The 22,181-nt window shown below is 40.0% G+C and overlaps 1 pseudogene; it reads right to left on the bottom strand.

The window, feature by feature from the left end:
- Positions 1-14,939: 14,939 nt before the first annotated feature.
- LOC117021202 (39S ribosomal protein L42, mitochondrial-like) lies at positions 14,940-21,120 on the bottom strand (annotated as a pseudogene).
- Between the last annotated feature and the right edge of the window lie 1,061 nt (positions 21,121-22,181).

The raw sequence follows: 22,181 nt of genomic DNA, 5'->3' as shown, positions 1-22,181 counted from the left end.
TGAAGAGAAAAGCCCCTCAGTAATGTGAAGACAGGAAGATGATTGAAAGGCTAACATGTAATTCATATTGATCTGACTTTACTTCTATTAGGTTTTATACCCAAAAATTACTTTATGTGGTTTGTACAAATAGACCTGCAAACTTAAAATTTGTAGGTGTGAAAGTTTAAAAACTGGGTGTGCTCTCATTAAGGAAGGAAGGCATGCACAGTAGTCCTGCAGTCTGAACTGGACCTGGTACTGGTTTAATAGTTCACTATACCTCTGTGATGAGGGAAGCTGGTGGTTTGGTGGAGATGAATATTGACATTTACTTGAGTTACAGTTTATTTGACAAGCCTACCCACTTTTGGGGGTTTGGTGAGGACAAGGATTCTACTAGGCCCAACTAGCACAATGAATAGTTTTTTGTTTCTCATTAACCAAGGCAGACTGCTCAGGACAAGAATGCTCCAGTATGGGAATAAGAAACCTGCATCACGGGAACTCATTTTTGGGTGTGCACAGCTTTGTTAGTTTTCCATGATCCTTCAGTAAAAAAAAAAAAAAAAGGACTTGTGTTCAGTTTGCTAACCATATCATCTACCTTAGTGTCACTATTTTAAAGAAGTTTTATAAAGTCTCTGCCAAGACCCAGGGCTTCAGACTTGTAAAACCCTGAGTATGATTAGAAACGTGTGAGCCCAGAGGTGATACTGGGAAAAGAGAACAATTGCAGGACACTTATCTGAAGTCATTATGGTTAGAGAGGAGTTAATTTTGACATGTAATCATGTAATGCTTACATAACCCCCTTTACTCTAGCAGTTTCATCTAAACAAGTAGCTATACCAGTGTTTTTTATTCCCCCAGTTGATTACATTTGGTTTCATTGTGCTTAAAGGAAACTAATAGAAAACTTCAGAAATTCTTTGGGCTGTAAGACAAAAATGGGTTACTTTGAATTTCCTTTCTTGGAATTATTTTATAGTTCTTTGGTGGGTCTGGCCAGCCTAGTAATAGCACTAAGAGATGGGCTCTAAGATTATAATGAACTCTTTTTTTTTCAGTGTTCTATCTAAAGCTTAGCGCTCTAAAGCTTTGGATCTTTGGGGTATAGGTTAATCGAGGTATTATTTTATAATACTTTGAATTTGACATGAAAGGGGTTAATTATGGGGGGGAACCATAAGCTATGAACTTTGGTAGCAACCAAACATCTGTTCATTTCAGAACCTTTCCTTGCTTTTAGCAGAGCCTGTGTACATTTATGTGACTGCCAGTGGTTTAAGGAGATCTGTTTCAAAAAGTGGTTGCATGTTTTGATGCAATTTGGAAAATTGTTTACTTGCAAATACAGATTCATGAGAAAAATTCATGAAAACACTGAAGATATGTTTGAGGATTTTCTTAATTGCAATAAATAGCATTTTTCTAAAGAAAATGAATTTTGTTCCTGAGTAAAAGTATGCATTTTTGAAGATTTCCAGATTTATGCTTTTTGTGTAAAGCTGCTGAACTAAAAGGGATGAAACCAAGTCTAGTAAACTTCAGTTTTTGGGTTTTTTTTTTTGTTCCTTTTACTTTTCTTTCTCTCTTTTTTTTTTTTTTGTGGGGTTGGTGGAGGGAGCTTAATTACGTCTAAATTCTCTCTCCAGAGACGGTATGCTCCTATAGTAGACTGTAAGCTCTCTGAGGGCAGTCTTGTGGGATTTCTCTTTGTATCTTCCCCAGCGCCTAGCATAGTGCCTTGCACACCTGGTCGGCGCCCAATAAATATTGATGATGAATGAAGTCATTGTCTTTCTAATGTGACCAAACCATGGGGTCAGTTACCATTCTCTTCCTTTGTAAGTGCTGCCATTTTCATTCTTGAGCTCCTGGTGACATTAGATCTGACTTTCAAGCCTGATTGTTCTGCCCATCCAGGCAAGTGCTGTGCCCGCACTGCTCACTGTGTCCGGTGGTCTCCCAGTCCCAGGCTTTTGGCAAGAGAGCCAAGGGATATAGTGACTAGTTGGGAAGGAAGATTGATGTATAAATTGCTTTACTTGAACATAACACTAGAAAACCATTACATAGACCTGACTTAAACAATCTCAAGATGCCTGTTCAGTTTATGAAGAAATGGGTCAGATTATACAGCTTGACTCCATGTGAACGTCTGGTTGGTTTGCTGGGCACATCAGCTGGTTTGGCTTCACTGCTGTCACATACCTGGCTTGCTGGCCTGCACTGAACTTAGAGTTATGGAAATTCTACTTTTGATTTTTACTTAGAAGAGACGGGAGTTTCAGTGAACTCAGACAAAACAACAGAAATAGTCCTTCAAAAGAACAGATAATCAGTTGACTTTAGAGGGTAAGTTATTTTTTTAATCCCAACTGTATTGTGTCTGGGACAATACAAAAGGTCAGCTAGATTCCGCTTTGTTTTTGTTTACTCCAAATCTGGGTAACCCTGTCAGAACTTTAGTTCTTGGACGTTTGTACCCCGTGTCCCATTATTCTCTCCAGATGATATGTTACAACAAGAATTCTAGGTTCACTAGGTCTACTGGTTAATGAGTTACCCTGCAGAATGAAAATCTATCACTTCAATCAGTGCTTTATGGGTTTAGACTTCAAAGCTTGAAGTAGCTTCTCAACTGGGCCTTTGCACTTGAGAATAACAAAGGGGCATTTCCTTTTTGGAATACATGTAATTTATACATATCTCACTGGTATATCTGTTGAGTATAGTTGGCAATAGGCATCCAGGAATTGAAAAGTAAAGGTGCTGATTAGTAATAGATAATGGGGCAAAAAAGCCTCTCTTCTGATGTTGCCTCTTAGGTGCCCCTGGCCCCACTCCTCTGCTGGTCAGGGGCTTGGAAGGGCTGGAACCTGCCTGATACATGAGTGAGTACAGAGGGAGGGAAGGAATCAAATGGCTGTGAGTGGGGAGCAGGGGGGTTATGAGATGCTCTGAGGGATCTGACACAGAGACATCCCGAACTTGAAATTGGATCCTGTTAAAGACTTCAATGTGTGAGCATCTCCCAGATTTATTTTGGGAAGTCGGGCATGTCCTGTTGCTGTAGCCTCTGCTGCTGCTTCTAAGACCACTATGAGTAATGCTCTGTGCATGCAGAGACAAGCAGGGACTATTACCACTCTAATTGAGAGTCTCATTCACTTTTACTAAAAGTTTGCAAATGCCATTAGAGCCCTGCTTTAACATGCACCCCTGAGACTGCACATGTCGGGGAATTCATACCATCATGTTCACTACACGTGCTGCTGAACTTCCCCAGGCAGTTTGTTTGCTACCTGACCATTGGCTGGCAGCTCAGCACTTGTTAGCCCAATTAAATACTCTGTGTATTAAAGTAACAATAACTGCTGTAATAGATAACATCAAAATTTCAGGAGCTCAACAAAAGTAAGAGTTCACTTGCAAGGAACCAGTGTGGTGTTCAGGCAGCTTTTTACATGTGACCGAAGGACCCAGGTGCCTCCCATTTTAGGACTACCATCCCAGGGCTCACAGTCCTTCACGCTGGCTGACCAGGCGAGGGGTGGAGCGTGAAGTCTTAACCTGCTGAATTAGCTTGGCCCAGAGGTGTCACATATCACCAAGTCAGATTCCAGGGTGAGAACAAATTGCACTGCCCTGCATATATGTAGGGACATCTGGGAAATAGACTCTTCAGTTGGGTAGTCACTCCTTAAACAACTGTGACAGGTGAGAAGCATTTCTTGTGTAGCTCGTCACCTTTGTCACTGCTTAATGCTGATTAGCTTTGCCTGACGAGCCCCATGCTGTATCCCAGTAGTGGACGACACTCAATTCTTGTGAACATTTTGTGTGTGTATATATATATATATATATATATATATATATATATATATATATATATATTTACTGTGTTGTGTGTAGGCATTGAGGATTTTATGAAGGTGAGCATATTAGGTTTTAAGAGTTCGGTTTTTAAGCGCTTCTCAGACGTTACTCAGGCAGAGTTACCTGACAAATTTCTTTCTAGCCTAGTAGTCCCTCCAGTACTTAGAGTAATTTTTTCTAAGTTTCACTGAAGGGACACCCAGTTTACCTCTTGATTTTCTTTTTTCCCCCTGGTTGCTGCTCTTAATGCAGCTCAAATATGCAAAAGTTCTTGGTGAATGCTGTTCAAAGCTGTTGCCCAGCTTTGATCTAGAGTTGTCTGTGCCGTTTGGGCTGGGAAGGGATACCTGGGTGTCGGTCATTATTAAGGGCAGGTAATTTTAAACACTTGAGGGCCCATCAACATTGCTGGGACCCCATAGCTTCCACATAAGGAGCATAAGCAATATTCGTTTCACTAAAAGCGCTCATGTAAGACACTGACTAGGTCCCTCGTCCTTAAACTTGCCAAGCAACTTCACATTGCAGGTCAATGCGCCTCTGTTTTCGTCTTCCTGGAACATTATTTCCTCAGATACTCCCTCATTCTTTCTCATACATAAGCTCATCAGAGGGCTTCCCCAATGACTTGAAAATCATACTCCTGTCATTCTTTATCCTTTGATTTTGCAGCATTATAGCTCCTGTTACCAGATGAGACATTTATATCTCATATGTAAATTGTCAGTTCATGATGGGTGAGCTGTATTTTGTTTTATCCATACCTTTACATACAGGACACTGTGTGTGTGTGTGTGTGTGTGTGTGTGTGTGTGTGTGTGTGTGTGTTGAAGGAATTAATGAAAAGTGACTAAAATTTTAGTTATATTAGTTTACACAGGTATTTTGTCTAAGCATTTCAATACATTCCATTGACAAAATTTTTTCAAGGATAAACTTTTATTGTAAAAATTGGTCTCATCTTGATAATGCTTAATTTTAAATAATGGAAAAAGGATGGGAATATGGAATCATATTTGAAATGAATTAGGCAAAGGACAATCATAAATCCTTATAAGTTTATGTCCTGCCTTTTATACATTTTTAATGGGGAAAAGGAAGCCGAAAAGTGCACAAAATATTTGTTTGTAGCTTATTGAGTAAGTATATAGCAGCCCCCTCTGTAACCACTACGATCAACAGGACAGGCCCAGCAGCCCAAGCCTCCCTCCTCTTTCTCTCATGGGTCACAGCCTCTTCCCTCTGCACTGTCTTCATTTTCGTGTTAGCTATTTTCTTGCTTTACTTGGAAATTTTACCACCTATGCTGCATTCTATTCATTTTTCTGCCATTGTAAACAATAGCAACATCTCAGTGGCTTACAAAAACAAACGTATTTCTTGCATCCAGGAGGGTTTATGGTTGGCTCAGGATATGCTTCCCACATCTCTGCATTCAGGAATCCAAGTTGAAAGAACAGTTCCTTTTGGGACCTGGGAGAGCTGTACAGCAGGCACAAACTCTTGAGCCTCTTGGAACTTCTGATTGAACATGACAGGAATCATGTCTGCTGCTTAATTGGCTCAAGCATGTCACATGGCAGAGACAAGTCAAAATGTGGGGATACAGATTCAATAGGGAAATAGTGGGAGGCTCGGGGCACTGCGTAATCCTCTTACAGGGGAGAGGGAGGGAATTCTTGGGAGTAATACGATTTGTCACATATCCTAAAGCAATATCATTTAGTTTTGCTTGGTTATGGGGATAAGTGAATCTTAGCATAGGAAGTTTTTGTATCTTGCTGCTTCACCTCAGCATTAAGTTTCACAGATTCATTTAGGTTTTCGTGTGAAGATACAGTTTATTCATTTTCATTTTTGTGTAGCAATCCATTGTTTTATAGTAATCCATAGCAATCCGTAGTCTGCATAATTTGTTTGCCTATTCTGTTGATGGACATTACTGTGAATATTCTGGCATAGGTCGCCTGGTGGATACAGTTTGTCTTTCTCTAGGATTAAGAGATCTTCAAACATTTTTGCTTGCATAGCACATGTAAGATTTATGGAAAAAAGGAATCTCTAACATTAAACATCTAAAATTTTTCATACAAAGGATGTAATTTTTGACATAAATATTGACATTTGAAAGTACAAACAGTTGAATTAATTTAAAAATGTATCTAAATGTATCAGATGAATCTAAATATAATGATTTGATAGTCGCAACCATTCTTTTTCTAATGAATAAATTCCTTAATGTTAAAAATTTTATCATTTCTTTTTCTCGTTAAAATCATATTTACATTTCTTCTCCCCCCTTCAGTTTTTCTAATGGGTAAGAGTACAGATAGTTCTATTTTCAAAAGTCTTTTTTTTGATAACTCTACCCACACTTCTTTGCAATAAAAATATGTACATAACTTAGAATTGATCTTTAAAAATTTTCTGTGACCCCAATACTCTAAGTGTTTAAAAGTCATTCTGGAGTAAGTTAATTGTATAATTATCAATTGTTCAAAATTGATGGAAATATGTTTTAGAAATTTTGGTAAATGCTAAATAATTGTAACTTCATGAGATGGGATCAGACATGGAAGGATACTTGCTGGTGCTTTTATTAAAGGGATTGTCAAATTACCTGTGTCCAAGGTCTTACACCTTGCACACACCAGTAAGACAGACAAGGTGGGCCTTTCCTCCTGTTGGGAAGATGAGAAGGAGGCCCTTAAGCTGGGACATGTTGTTGCCTGATGGAGTTAGAAGAGCGCAGAGCTGATTTCCATGGAGCAGTCGGTCTCCATTTACAGAGCTTCACGTTCCTTCTAAATGAAGACCCCTGCTCTAACATACACACCCGAGACTATCACATGTCTTGGGGAATTCATGCCATCATCTTCACTACATACTGCCAAACTTCCCCAAAGTGTTTATATTTTGCCAACATTTAGTTTTGCAGATTTTAGTTTCTGCCAGGTTGGTGGATGTCCAATGGTGTCTTATCTTGCTTCACTTTAACATTTTCCTGGATTACTAAAATGTTCGACTTTTCAGATGTTTATCACTCTTGGATTTCTTTTGTAAATTGTGTGTTTAAATCTTGCTTCTTTTCTATGGCCTGTCTTAATTGACTTGTAGAGTTCTTTAGGTATTCTCAATTCATGTCTTTTGTTAACTGCATACATTACACCCTGGCTTAGGAGCCCTTTCATGAATCAAAGTTCTAAATATAATCAAATTTATTCATTTTTCTTTTGTTAGGACTCTTTTTATGAGGTGCTATGTAAGAGAAAGGATCAGCTTTGAAGTCAGAAATATCTGGGTTGGAATTCTGGTTCTGTTACTTCTTAGCTGTATGAACTTGAGTTTCCTAACAGTAACTTGCACAAATATAATGTCTGATACTGATTGAGTTGTGTGTGCCTGGCATTGTGTGCTTTGCATATAGGTGACTGGGTAAATGAACTCACAACCACCCTATGAGGGACATACTGTGTTATCATTCCCATTTGAAGGAGGAGAAAACATAAAAATAGGTGAGCAACTTGCCCAAGGTCACGAGGGTACTTAGTGGTGACGCCAGCCCAGTATTCTGCACCAGAGCTCTGCTCCACACAGGCTGTGCGGTTCCTCGGAAACATGGGAATGACCGTAACTTTCTTTGAGGATTGCTGTGAGAAGTAAATGTGTGTGAGAAAAGGGCCTTCTAGCATTTCTAGCACATAGCAAGTTTTTATTTATTTCTGTGAAATGTAAGGCATCTAGGGGAGGTGAGGGAATAGCTGAACAGTTCACAGACTTGAAAGTCTCTTAGCAGAGACATAGTTTTTTTTTTTTCTTTTGCAAATAATTGTAGAATAAGTTATGTAGTTAGTTCATGCAAAAACCGTTAGTGTCGCTCCAGTGTTTTTTCTAGTACAAATGAGAAGAAATCAGTCTGACCTCAATCATGTAGATTAAATTATTAACGAACCTGAAAAGTATGGAATAATTTACCCTCGTTTTAACTAGCTGGAATAAGAAGGGCCAGGAAAACAAAATTTTGGCTGGAAGTTGGTGTGAAGACAAAATGCACCAGACAATTAAGGAGATGGCTTTATTCTGTCTATTGCAATAGGGAGAACGTTCATTTCTGCAAAAGAATGGGGTTATTTAGAGGCAGATGAGCAGGGACTCATGAGGAAGGGGGCAAGCCCTGAGTTCTGGGAATGTGTGGGGAGGTGGTCCCTTAAAGTTAGCTCCCTCAGAGCATCAGAGGTAAGAGATTTCTTACCCATCGCTTCTCTCTGGGACCACAGGGCTCAGAAAAATATTGTCGGTATTAGGAGAGCTAAGAGAAATGCAGAATCCTCTAGTGCAACGCCACCGGTGGGTCAGTATCCAGGAAGTTGCAGTGCTCAAGGTAACATGTCAGAGACCGAGTGGGGAGGCGAAGCCCTCCACAGAGAAGAGGAACTGGAAGCAGTTCTATCTCACAGGACTTACACTTTTTAGAGATTGATAGTTCATGGATCACCGTCTCTTTACACTTGATTATACCACCGCAATCAAGAAATTCAGTTAAACAAGTATTTACTCAATATCTTTTCTGCCACGTTTTATATATATATATATATATATATATATATATATATATATATATATATATATTTAAAATCATTATTTATCTCCATTGGTCATTTGTCTACTTAAGACTCCTTGAAAACCTTTCTGATAGTGAAATATTTCTGTAAAACTTAACAGGTTCTACAAGTTTTCCTTTGCCCATTCCTACTAATTAGAAATACATTTCTAGTAAGTGAGTTAACAGTAATTTCAGTTTTGAAAAGCATGGTCAGTGGGAAGGAGACTAAATATATTGTTTAAAGGCCTTTATGGATTCTTTAAAAAAATCATTACAGTTCACTGGAAGTTGCAAAAATCGCACAGATGTCCTCTGTAAACTTCCCCAGTTTCCCCCCATGGTATCATCTCATAGATCCATAGTTTATTATCAAAATCTGGAAATTGACATTGGTACAATCCATAAACTTTATTCAGATTTCACCAGCTTTAGTTTTCTCATTTGTGTGTGTTATTCAGCCATCTTGAATGGACCAGACACGGTTCTTATACCCTGATGAGGTGGTGTGGGGACAGAGTCCCAGAGAGCAGTTTCCAGGCTCTCGGCCTCACGTGGAAAGGTGCTGACTCCGGTAGTAGATGGCCATCTGCTGTGGCTAACTGACCGTCAGCTGTAACCAGTTAGCCAATTAGCCACTGATATAACTGCCACGTCTGCGTTGGTTGGTCAGTCGGTTGGTTGGCAGGCAGAGAAGTGGACAGCAGGTTGCAGGTCATGTGGATTCAGCCTCCAGTGAGACTATAGTGGTATGACTCCCCTATCTATGGTTCTGTGGTGTTCCTTTTCGGCCTCACCATATCCTGTGTTCTTATGCAGGGAGAGGGAGCAGAGACCCTGCATGCCACTTTGCACGACAAATGGCGCAGCGAACAGGGTTCCCCGCACGACGGGTGGGGTATGATGGGGTGGGGTGGTCATACAGACATCAGTCAAAACACTTTAAGTGGTTTTGGGAAGTTTATTTTTTTGCTTTGTTTTTGTAGTAAAGTGTGTGTGTTTGGAGGGTGCTCAGCCAACCTTTAAGATTTATCCTGTTAGAGTCAAGAAATAAAATATTGTAATTGCATGATTATTTTTATTAAAGAATAAGCATATTAAAGTGGGTTGGAGGCAGGGGATAACATCACATATCACACTACTCCTGCCAGCGATGCAGCGGGCTATGAAGTGAAGCTCATAGGTGGTTGAGAATCCTGCCCTGAGTGGAAACGCTCAGGAACTTGTTTGCCTGAATCACTTGTATGCTGTGTTGGGCTTAGCCCAGCTGGTTGTAGTGGAATGCTATTGACCTTTGTGTGACCTGGGAATGGGCAAGTTGCTCGGAGTCCAAGGGAAGACAGAGCTGTCCACAGCATTGCTGGGAAAGCGGGTGATCTCACCCAACAAAGGATCTTACCTGTCGTTCTGCAACGTACGCTTTGAGCTGCATTAAGTGGTAAGCTGGGTGATTTCAGTGAAGGGCTTATAAAACAGGTGAGCTCTCTACATTGTGATTACTAAAGGAGGCCACAGGAAATGATCCTTCCAAATCTCAGTCCCCCTGAGTGGGTCAGTGCCCTTCCCACAAGGAAGATCCGTTTGGTGAGAGGTGAAAGGTCTCCAGGCTAACCTGTGAAAGCTACTGGATCTGTACCACTATCTATTGTACTTTTATAACGTGCTCATACTGTACACATAAAACTGCAATTAAAGTTTCACAAAATAATTCACAAAGTTTCACAAAACTAGAAGGATATGCCCATTTACCATGTCGTTAAAAAAAAAAAAGATGGTGGCCATTACCTAGTAAATCAATTTCAAGGCCTCTTGTTTAGAGTCAGTTCATGTTGCAAGCCTGAGAGGCCAGCCGGCCCTTCCCATCCCATGGGCACTACAGGGGTCTGGGCATCACTGGCACCCCTGTGCATGCAGCACCCTTCCTGCCATTGCCACCCAAGTCCCTCCTTCCTGGCCATCAGCTTGTCCTGCCTGACCCCCCAGCCTCACAGGGCTGACCTTTTGAGACTGACCAGCCACAGCCTGACCTGGGGTCTCCTAGGGCTGCATCCTGCTCTGTTGTCACACAGGGTGTCATGAGGGGTCTCTGGTCCCGTTCCCCGCATAAGAACGCAGGACATGGTGAGGCCAAAAAGGAACACCCATGGAGCCATAGGTAGGGGAGTCTTACCACTATATTCTCACCGGCAGCTGGGTTGGAGATACGGAAGCAGAAGCCACACGATCCACAGCCTGCCATCCGCTTCTCGGCCAACCAACCCCACTTGCTAATTGCAATCTGCCGAGCTAACTGCAATCCACGCTTGCTAGCTCAGTCACGGCGGTTATATCAGTGGCTAATGGCTAACTGGTTACAGCTGATGGCCATCTACTACCCGAGCCAGCACTTTTCCTCATGAGGCCGAGAGCCTGGAAACTGCTCTCTGGGATTCTGTCCCCACACCTGTCCTTGGAGCACTTGCTGGATACTGCCTCCCCTTCATCCTCTCTGCCTTCCTGCTTGACCTGTGCCCTGACCCTGCCCTAAGCCCCTTGACAGCTCCTCAAGTCCTGTTCCCCAGTCCTGGATTGGCCAGGTACTCTCACTCCCTCGCTAGGCCCTCTCCCTGGTCAAAGCCCCTGAAACTCAGCTCCCCAGAGCCTCTAGCCCACCACTCAGAGAGCCTCCCTGATATGCCAGCAGCCTTTTCCTTTGCCCAAGCCTTTCCCCCAACCACCTGCTTCCAGCCTAGCGCCCACTATGGGCCCAAGAACCTGGTTCTCCCTTGGCTCCATGTGTGGTTCCCCCAATTCTACAGCTGCCAAGCCAAACTTGGTAGGCTGTCACTGGTAGGCTGTCAGCATGACCCTCACCCCACTGCATTCCCTTCCTGAGTCTCTCATGACACCTAATGGCATCTTTTGCACAAGACCCCTGACCACTGGCTCCCAGGCCCCTTGCACCCCAGTACCAGCACCCTTCTCCACACGCCCTCAGTCCTGGTACTGCTTCAAAGCTGGAGGTTCTCCACTTGCAAGGCTGGATGCTTCATGGGTGCCCAGTACCCCCTCCACGGTCCCTCCTGTATTTCCCCTCCCCCCAATTAAAGCTCTGGCATGGAAAAATGTCAGTTCAAACCATAATAAGAATTAAGAGTCTTAATAAAAATTCATTGTAACAGCTACCATTTACTACTATGTGCTAGGTGATTGATTTATAAACACTACGATCAGTCATAACATTCTTGGGATTCATTTATTGTTCCACAAACATTTACTGTGCTCCTGTTTGCCAGCACTGTTCTAGTTGCTAGAGACAGAAGAGTGACCAAAGCAAAAAAAAAAAAAAAAAAAAAAAAAAAATTTCTGCTTTCATGGAGCTTACCGACCACTGGGGAGAATCTCTAACAAGCAAATGAGAAGGAAAGATATATTTTATGTCATAATGTTATAAGTACTAAGGAAAGGGGGCATAAGGAGTTTTTGGGTGCACGGTGATACTCCAAGGAGGTAAGAGAGTGAGTTGAATGGATATCAAGGGGAAGAGAAATCCTGGCACAGGAAGTAGTAAGAGCCAGACCCTTAGACAAGGGAATTCTTGGAGCATCCCAAGAACAGGACTGAAGTGTGATACAGATGTGGGCAAACAGGATCAGGAAGTTGAGTTCAAGGTCAAACTAGTGACTCCAAAGTCAGTGTACTCTCCATTACAAGGACATATGCTACTAGTCCTTGGAATAGTAATAGCTCACCTGCTATGTATCATCTATCCTCTTACTCAATTTTAAATATGTGATAGCTGCCTAACATATTTTCTGGTGAACTAGAGGAGTCAAGTATCCCTGCCTAGAAATCATATAATAAAGGAACTTGTCAGGAGAAGAAAGACTCAGGTCTAACAAACTTTACAAAAATTGATAGGATAAAGAGGCAAATATATCCAGAGCATTGCTGTATCAATTAATTATTTAGTGAGATGTCACAGGAAAATAACTTTCTATATAAGTGGAGTATTTTTAATTCACTGTAACCTGTAAAATCACTAGAGAGGGAAGAAATTTCACCAGTACAGAATTTCTAGTTTCTTGATTATAACATTTATTTCATTACAATAAAAAGTTATAGTGCCAAACAAATTCACCAGAGCCTTCACTCTGGCCAGATGTGTTCTGGTAAAAATCCGTGGAAGAAACAAGATCATTATGGTGGTCTTTTTCTCAAATTCTTTATCTTTTGCTGATTACTAGTACTTTGGTGCCCTCTGGTGATACATTTGGGGAAAAACAAGTAATTGTATTTCACGCTATAGGGTATTGCTGTCTAATGTCTAATTTACAACGCTGAAAAGCATGAAGAAAAATTACCCACAAGAATGTGCTCTTGTTGGTTCACTTTTGCCTCATGTAAAAATTTATACAAACTTTGAGAGTGTTAAGAGAAAATGATACCTAATTTTAAACTGAGAGTAGACTCGAAATCAGTATCATGGAAAAATGATCATAAATCTTTTAAGAATGAGACTAACAAAAAAGTCAGTCTTATCATATCTGTGTGCACATCGCCAATAAACCCCCCCTCTCACTGAAACAAGATAACTAAAATTTAAAAAGTCACTGAAAAATCACATTAAAAACAAACCCATCAACACTATGGAAAAATGATATTTTCTGGGCAGTCTGAACAACAAACTGACAACAGTAGATGGTGTGGCTCTATAGTACATAGTTTTCCATGATTTTATCCTATCTATGTCCTTATGTTTTTTGAATCTCTTTTAAATAGCATAAAGCTAGATTTTAAAACTCCAATCTGATCTCTATTTTAATTGGTGGTGATCGTGAATATGAATTTATTTAAACTATTCTCTCTTTTTACGTACAATCTTCTATTTCTGTGCTTATTTTTCTTGCTTTATTTTGAATCGATTGATTCTTTTTATTTTTGTTATTTTTAATTCATTGATTTAAAAATTATGGAAACCTTGAAATATTAACATGCATATATAACAAACTTTTAAAGTTAATCATTCTCAAATTAATTCTTAAGACTGTAAAGTGTTAAGAATGTAAGCTCTACGAGAGCTGGGATTTTTGTCTTTGTCTCCTGCCGCGTTCCCAGTATCTAGAAGACTTCCAGGCAATACATGGACCTTAGAATACGTTCACCATATTCACCTGATTGGTGACCTACAGGTTACTGTTGTCCATTATTTGAGTTTTTAAAAAAATTAATAACACAAATTTGACAGGTGGGTCACCATCATCACTACAAATATCTTTGTTTAGATTTACTTATATATTTACCATTTTCTTAGCTCACCATTACTTCTTGCTTGTCCCATCTTTCTGACGTCCATCTGTTAGATGTTCCGTTGATGACGTTAGTGAGCTCTTAGTTTTTGTTCATCTAAAAACATATAGTTTAGCTCATGTTGAAAAGTTTTGCTGGGTGATTGATTCTAGATTGACTGTTATTTCCTCTCAACACTTTGAAGATATTTGCTATAGGCTGAATGTTTCTGCTCCTGACCGCAAATTCATATATTGAAATCCTAAAGCCCAGTGGGATGGCATTAGGAGGTGGGGCCGTTGGGAGGCAAATAGCTCATCAGGGCTAAGTCCTGATATTAGTGTCCTTATAAGAGGCCTAAGTGAGAGCTCCCTTGCCCCTTCTGCTATGTGAGGACACAGGAGAAGTCTGCTACCTGGAAGAGAGCCTCACCCGACTAGCTGGCACACTCATCTCAGACTTCTGGACTCTAGAACTATGAGAAATAAATTTTTGTTCTAAGTTACCCAGTCTGTGGTATTCTATTGTCACAGCCTGAGTGAACTAAGACATATTATTCCTCTATCTTCTGCCTGATCTTTTAGCTTCTGAGACTATATCTAACAGTTGAATCATTTTATCTTATTCTGCATTTTCTCTGTGGCTGCTTATAAATTATATTCTTTCCTATTTGAAGTAAGTTATATTTTCTGTGTCTGTGAATTTATTTTTTTTATGGATTCTGGAAAACTCTAATTATCGCTTGAAATGTTGCCTTTCTTCTTTCTCTTTGTAGAGTTCTGATTAGATATGTTACACCTCAATCTGTCTTTCATGGCTCTTTTAATTTTTCTGTCATATTTGTTCTCTGTTCTCTTTTGATTTATTCTGAATATTTTCTTCAGATCTGTATTCCAGGCCACCAATTTTCTTTTAAGCTCTGTCTACCTATGGAGTTATTAGTTTTTTATTTCTTAAAGTTCTATTTTGTTCTTGTATGAGTTCTATGACTGCTTTTTAAACCTCATGGTCCTTGTTCATTTATTTAATTCTTTTAGTTTTAAATATTTCATATGTTGTCATTTAAAACAAATTGTTAGGCGAAAAGACATTTTATTATTATTTTACTATATAACATATTAATGAATATACATGACTACATTTTTCTCAAATGGTAAATGAGACACAGAATAACATTTCCCTTTGATTACTGAAAACCTCAATATCATCAATCTTTTGGAGGATTCAGTTTCTTACGCCGTCTATGATACTGTCCACAAAGATACCCATTGGCGCTTGGTAGTCAAGAACATTTTGCTAAGTTGTTCTATCATTGGTCCTTGCCGAAACTGTTCATCTTTTTCTTCCAATCTGGTTTTTAGCACTTGATTCTGTGTTTCTTCATGATTACGAGTATGCGCAGGATCCAGCCGAGGGATAGGCTGGCAGAAGCAGAAAGAAAGATGTTTTTACCTGGAGTTTTATGTGTTCATATGGTATGTGCACAGAAGGACGGTAGCATACTATCGTCCTGACATCAGATGTCAAAGCAAGCTCTACTTTGCAGTTATAGTCATCTATTTTCATCCCTTGATAGTTGCTCACCGAGAGCCTGCCATCTTGCTTCAGTCCGGGTCTACAAGACCATTTAAAATAAAATTTTGACTCTGAAAATTCTAATATCTTAAGACTATTTTTTTTTTTTTTTTGCTGCTGACTCTCACTCATGGTAGTTTATTTCTTGTGTCTTGGTAGGTTTTTTTTTTTCTTCTTTTTTTTTCTCTTGCATTATGAGCCCACATCTGGTAGGACTTACTCTTTAGAAATACTGAGTCCCTAAATCAGTGAAACTTTCCTCTAACGGGGACTTGCATTTGCTTCTGCATGGGCCAAGTTTATTGTTCTGACCAGTGACCTTATTAGGTATTTTCAAGGGCTGTGGCATAACATGGGAGTTTCAGGTTCTCTCCTATTCCCCTACCCCTTTCTGTGAGCCCAAGACTCAGTATCTTGATTATAGCCTTCTATGGACCTCAGCCTTCTGGAAAATCCTGTATTTTGGTTTTGCTTATTGCTCACGTTTAGGTTTTAATTCACTGGTCTTGCATCCTCCCTTCCCTTAAAACTTTCTTATATTTTCTTAAGAGCTAGAAATGCATTAAACTTAATATTTGTTTATCTTTTTTCTAGGATCTAGTTGTATTGCATCAGGAGGGCTTCTTAAAGTATCTAGTCCAACATAATGCCAAACATAGACGAGTATGTGTTTCTTTGCTGGAGCAAAAACACAGCCTTGAATGACTTATATGGAGCTATCAATCTGGTAAATGCATTTCTCTCTCTTTTTTTCCCCAATAAGCAGAGAATGCCAGAAGTTTGCTTTTACACTGAAGTATTTTGACTCTGGTGCCTCAGGGCATCAATGTTGTGTTTTCTGCTATAATTTAGGCAGCAGGGAGCCTAATTCTATCACCACCCCATAAGATCTAGTTCTGATTTAGGACTTTGGTGACATCATGTTGATAGAATTCTGTGAGCTGGGTAGCCTATTAATGTACACATGTACCAGAAGGTGGGAGCTCTTTCTCATAAAATTTCAGGGACCTGCCACTCCTGTGATATGTCTAGGGGTTCAGAACTCTGGGTCATGATGGTATCGCTTTTAAAGTGAAAGGCATGTGGCATCCCCTTGTGCCCGCTAGCACTGTGAAAGCGACCTTTCCCGTCAGTCCTCTTGGGTTTAGACGGCAATATATAACATATTTTGGTGCCCTGCTCCAATCTGAATACTGAATAACACAATAATTCAAAGGTGGATAGCTTTGAATGTGGCCCAGAATAAAAGACGATCCTTCGGTTTGTCCAGTTTGCTACGCAAGCCATTCTACTCGTGTCCTGGGAGATCCACGGTGCTTCAAGAGGCTGTGCTTGTTGGGCTGCTGGGTGGAGCCTGTGTTGGGTTCTGACAGGTGAATCCGAGGGAATACCCTCAGGGTTTAGAGCCAAGCCACGCTCTCTTCAGAAAATATACTCGTATGTTGAGAATGATTCTTGGCTCACCATCGGCTCTTGAAATGCCAGGTAACCATGAAACTTGAGAGGCATATCATAAAATAAGTTTTGTCTGCTCAAATCATTACAGTTCTCCATGATTAAATTGAAGGGATTATATGGGATCAGACAAGTCCTGAATGAGCTAGTAAGCTCATTGCCATCCATTCCCTTTTCAGCCCACATCTGTGGCCTTCTATGGAGTTACCTGAGGAAGAAAACAATTCAAGTCTGATTTACAGATGGCTCTGCATGCCATTCTCCATTAGAAGGAGTCACGTGCTCTAGTATTATAGTACTCAGAGATGGCCTTTTAGATAGTCGAGAAGGAAGAGTCAGTGACCTGATATTTAAGTTGTATGTAGCATGATCTACTTTACCTGGAAAGAGAGATTGTAAGAGGTGTGGATCTACACTAATTCTTTCTTTTTTAAGGAGGTCACAGCTCACAGTGGCCCATTGGGGATTGAACCGGCAACCTTGGTGTTATTAGCACCATGCTCTAACCAACTGAGCTAAGCAGCCACTAATTCTTAAGGACTTGCTTCTAGTTTGGGTAGTTGGTCAGCACTTGGAGGAAGTAAAATTGGAGAATTGGTGACTAGTAAGCTTGGGAAACAGTATATGAAAGGATATCCAAGGATGGGACCAGAATGTGAGGACATTAGTGAGTCAAGTAAATACTCACTAGAGGGCTGTCACTGAAGAGGAAGCTGTCACTGAAGACGAAGCTCTTAATAACCAAGTGGAAAGATGACTTGCCCAGCAGGTGTTCAATTATGTTTTTACCTTCTCCAGTTCTTGTTCAATGGGCTCAGGACAAAGTGGCCATGTTAGCAGGGATGACAGTTTTTCACAGGTTCAACCACAAAGACACCCTTGCTTGTGAAATTAGAGGTGGCTACTACCACTGCTGGGGACTCAGTCTGCCAGCAGCACTGATGGTTTGCAATATGGCATCTTATTTAGAATGGGACAGAAGGCCATCCTGTCACCTAGGGGTCCAGTGGTTATGTTGGATCACTTCTAATATAAGAAAGCAGGGATTTCCATCACTGGAATGGATCTTTATTGTCAATATAAATTTGTGTTTTGGTGCTATCTGTGAGCTTTCTGAATGTTTAATTCATGGTATTAGTATCCTTTACAACACTGTTTCTGAACAAGGAAATTGTTTTGGGGCAAAAGAAGTATGGCCTATTTTTATGGAATCATTGCTCTTACCCCATTATCCAGAATAAGCTGGCCTTTTAGAATGGTGGAATGGCTAATTTATAGCGCCACCTGAAATGTAACACCTTGCAAGTTGGTGGCACTTTCCAGTAGGTTGCAGTGTATACTTAGACCCAGCAAGCAATGCTGTTTTCTCATTGCCATCTTCTGCATTTACACCTAATGATCCACTGCCAATTTTTGTCCCTCTCATTTGTGTTCTTATGATTCAGGCTAAGCTACTCTAAAGGTTTTACTTTCCAGGGGAGGAGTGCTATCCCCCAAGAGAAACAAAAAATGGTTGTGTTGAACTGAAAGTTGAAACAGCAGCCTGGGCCCTTTGAGATCCGGTCATTGGACGCACAAACTAGAGGAGGTTCGTATGGTTACAGATAACTCGATGAAACAAGCGAGGAATCCAAGGTCAAAGAGGTTAAGTGTCCATTGACTCTGGAACCTTTGTTCAATTCACAAGTCACATGTCACACACAATATGTACAGTATCTTCAAAAAAAGTGGTAATTCCACAATGAGAGAGACTGGGTAATACCTTCCATACTTGCTTTCAGCATATTAAGATGTATTTGTATTTACTCAGTACTGTGTATTTATTTATTCTACATTTAACTAACCCTTTGTATCCATAACAATTGCCTGGGTTATGCTGCAAATACAAAGAATCCCAAAATATCAGTGGCTTAATAATACATTTATTTTTGTACTCATGATCCAAGAGGGTCTAAGAGGATGGGTTTTGAAATCAGAGTCCCTGACCAAGGCTGCTGCCAGCACATGCTGCCTAGGCAATGCCAGCACATGCTTCTATGATCCCTGAGCTGGAAAATAAATAAAAAAAAAAAAAAGAAAAGAAAGAAAGAACATGGTTGAGTCGTGTTATGCTGGTCTTTCAGACCATCTTGGAGTGGGAAAATTATTTGTCATGTATATGCAGAGAACGATACAAATTCATCAGCTATCTTTTGGTTCCGAAACCCCCATGGACATGGATTCTCTTTTCTCTGGACTGTGGTTGCTGTTGGGGATAAAGAACAAGTCTGTTTGCTCCTGGAGGAGACTGTTTATTCCTTTCCTGTCTGTTCCTGTTTGTTCTTTCTGGTGGCGTTTATCAACAAGCCAGTTATTTACCTTCACTAAGTTGGTTTTAACCACTACTCAGGATTAGTTTAGAAGAGAATTTCAGAACTGCTTTGCATAAGAAGGGACATCTTTTTAATACAGCAGCAAGAATGGAAGCATGTGGAAGTGAGTGCAGCATGAGCCAGGTAGCCTGGGTATTTCAGGAAGCGACAGTAATATCAATAGCAAGAAGGAGAAAGGGGGTGTGTGTCATTGGGGTTCAGTTTAGTTCCAGTCCCAGAAGATTAAGCCGAGTATAGGAGTTTATGCAAGACTGCTGTGGATAAACACAGCAGCAGAAACAGAAAATAAATTATAAATTAAAAATGGTTGGTAATAAGTGAGTGATTTATATTTATGTATATATATATATATTTTGATATATATACACACATAAAATTTAACCCCTTACAATAACACTTATCAACATCTTCTACGATGAGAGATTGGTTATTAAGAATAAGCCCATTTATAATTTTTTAAATAATATTCAATCGAGTTGTTCAGTAAGTTCCACAAGTGAGTTTAAGTTATTCTCAAACAAATAGCATTTTTGTTGCAAAGAAGCACTTATTGAAGGAGGTTCTCACCAGTCTTTTGACCACGGGGTTGGTTATTGGAGGCACTGGGAGAAACCGCGAAAGAAAACTAGCATTTCCGGTTTTCCACTAGATGGCGCTATTGAGTTCAAGAGTCAACGTACTGTATATTTTAATGCAGGAATTGACTAACTGTAGAAAACATATATATTGTGTTACTTTCCCCCTTCTAATTTAATATTCAAAACAATATTCAGACCACTTTCATTCATTTTGGAAGTAAAATGATCAAAATTTGTAACCTCTGCAAATTTGAAAACACTGTTAACTTCTTCAGGAGCTGGTATTACCTGATTTTTTTTTTCGTAATTCATAGAAATTATTTTTTTCTTCATAAAACAGGTTTTTTGTTTGTTTGTTTTTGTCATTTTAACATGGTTGTAAGTTTTGATCATAGCTATTTTCCTTTTCAGGTAAAATAAAGATTTCATTTTCAGACCATTGAAAGAATAGGGGCTACAAATTTTCAAATTTTTTATCAGGCGAGAAAACATTTTAAGTGGCTATGTTTGTGTGTAAAAATAGACCACCTTTCAGTACATAGTTTCACTTCAATTTCTATGAGACATTATTAATAAAAACAAAATTTCTAAAAACAGAACAATTTCAATTACTGAATGAAGAGTACTGTCATACGGTGTCATGCGAGGTCTCAGCTCCCACTCCCACGGAGCCATAGGTAGGGGCGTCATACCACTATATTCTCGCTGGTGGCTGGGTTGGAGACACAGGAAGCAGGAGCCACATGATCCTCAACCCGCTGTCCGCTTTTCTGCCAACCAACCTCACTTGCCAACTGCAATCTGCCATGCTAACTGCAATCCACGCCTCTCTGCAATCTGCGCTTGCTAGCTTAGCCACAGCAGTTATATCAGTGGCCAATGGCTAACTGGTTACAGCTGACAGCGATCCAATCACAGTTGATGGACATTTGCTACCCGAGCCAGCATCTTTCCAGGTGAGGCCAAGAGCCTAGAAACTGCACTCCTTGCTCTGTCCCCACAGTACAATATGTACTGATTCTGTGACTGTGTTATTGCCAAGTAACAACACACCCAACGACTCAGTCCATTTCTCTTTGCTGTGAATTCACAGCTGGAAGAGATCCTAAAATGACCTAATCTGTCTCCATCATTTTACAAACAAAGAAACTGAGGACTGGACCACAGGGCAATTCCTATTATCTTTAATCAAAATAGTACAGTTAAAAAGCGGCAAGAAATGGTATCCGCACCGGAAGACACATGTCCCTAGTATCAGCTTGTATAGTGAAAAAGCACAGACTAGGTAGAGTGAACTGTGAAGTTCAGCTCCTTCACTTACAACCTGGGTACCTGGACAAGCCACTGCATCTCTCTGACATTCAGCTTATCTGTAAAACAGAGTTGAAAATACCTACCTCGTGGACATGACGTCATGAAACCTAAATGAAATAACATGGTAGGCTCTCAATAAATAGTTATCCCCTTACCTCATTAAGAAATGGTTTAAAAAATAAAGTTAAAAAAGCCCAATTTAAGGAATGAATAAGCCATGTCTGATGTCATGGATCTGTCCATTTGGGGGCTAAGGTGTGTTTTGATCGATTGATCGATTCTGATGAATTTCTTGGTCTGACATTTGCAAAGCTCGTTTGACTGATGGCACAGACCTAGCCAGAGTTAAGCTGATGGAGACGCACAGATTACTGAAATCAACAATAAGATGCAGAAAATCACAGACCACAGCAGCACAGTATTTATAGAGATTATGTAACTGCTCTGTGGCTGAACCCACCTTGATTGGATGGACTTTAACCAACAGCTCACATTTAGACATGTACCCCCTCCCATTACACCCGATTACCTTTTATTCCTGAGGATTTATACCAACATTGTTATGTTACCGATTATAGACATTGACGGGTTCTAGAATGGCTGTCAGCATTTACGCACTTGGTTTTTACTTTTCATTTCTCTTATAATCCAGCAGATGTCAGTCATTCTCTTTAGTCTGTGTTTATTCTCACCTGCCAAGGACCAGCTGAGGAGAAATCACCTTTAGTTATTATGTCAAAGTGACATGTTTGTTGAACTGTAACAATAATAATCCTCCCCATTAGCCTACCAGGGTCTTGAGGCATTTTGTATTCAAGCAATGATGAAATTTTAAATTTTCATTTAATTTTTTAAAAAAATCTCCATCTCAGTTTCCAAAATGTATAACTGGGAAATAAATGAGGAAACAGGGAAGACATGCAGGGAATTTCAATTTGCATTTGTGGTAAAATAATTTGTACTTTCATGACAGAGAACACATCCCTCCTTGATCTCAATGTAAGGTTAGGACTCACTCTATAAGTTTAGAGTAGAAATATGTCATGCAGCTTGTGGTGTATATTTGTGCAGATGTATGTGAAGCAATATGCTTTTTAATGATTCCTACTACAATAGCAAACAGTCTTTCTATCCAACCATTGGTGCCGGCATAGG

This window comes from Rhinolophus ferrumequinum, chromosome 4 (genome assembly GCF_004115265.2).
Source record: "Rhinolophus ferrumequinum isolate MPI-CBG mRhiFer1 chromosome 4, mRhiFer1_v1.p, whole genome shotgun sequence".
In the NCBI taxonomy this organism is placed as follows: domain Eukaryota; kingdom Metazoa; phylum Chordata; class Mammalia; order Chiroptera; family Rhinolophidae; genus Rhinolophus; species Rhinolophus ferrumequinum.
Note: the sequence above shows the minus strand (reverse complement) of the source record. Positions and strands in the feature narration are given on the sequence as shown.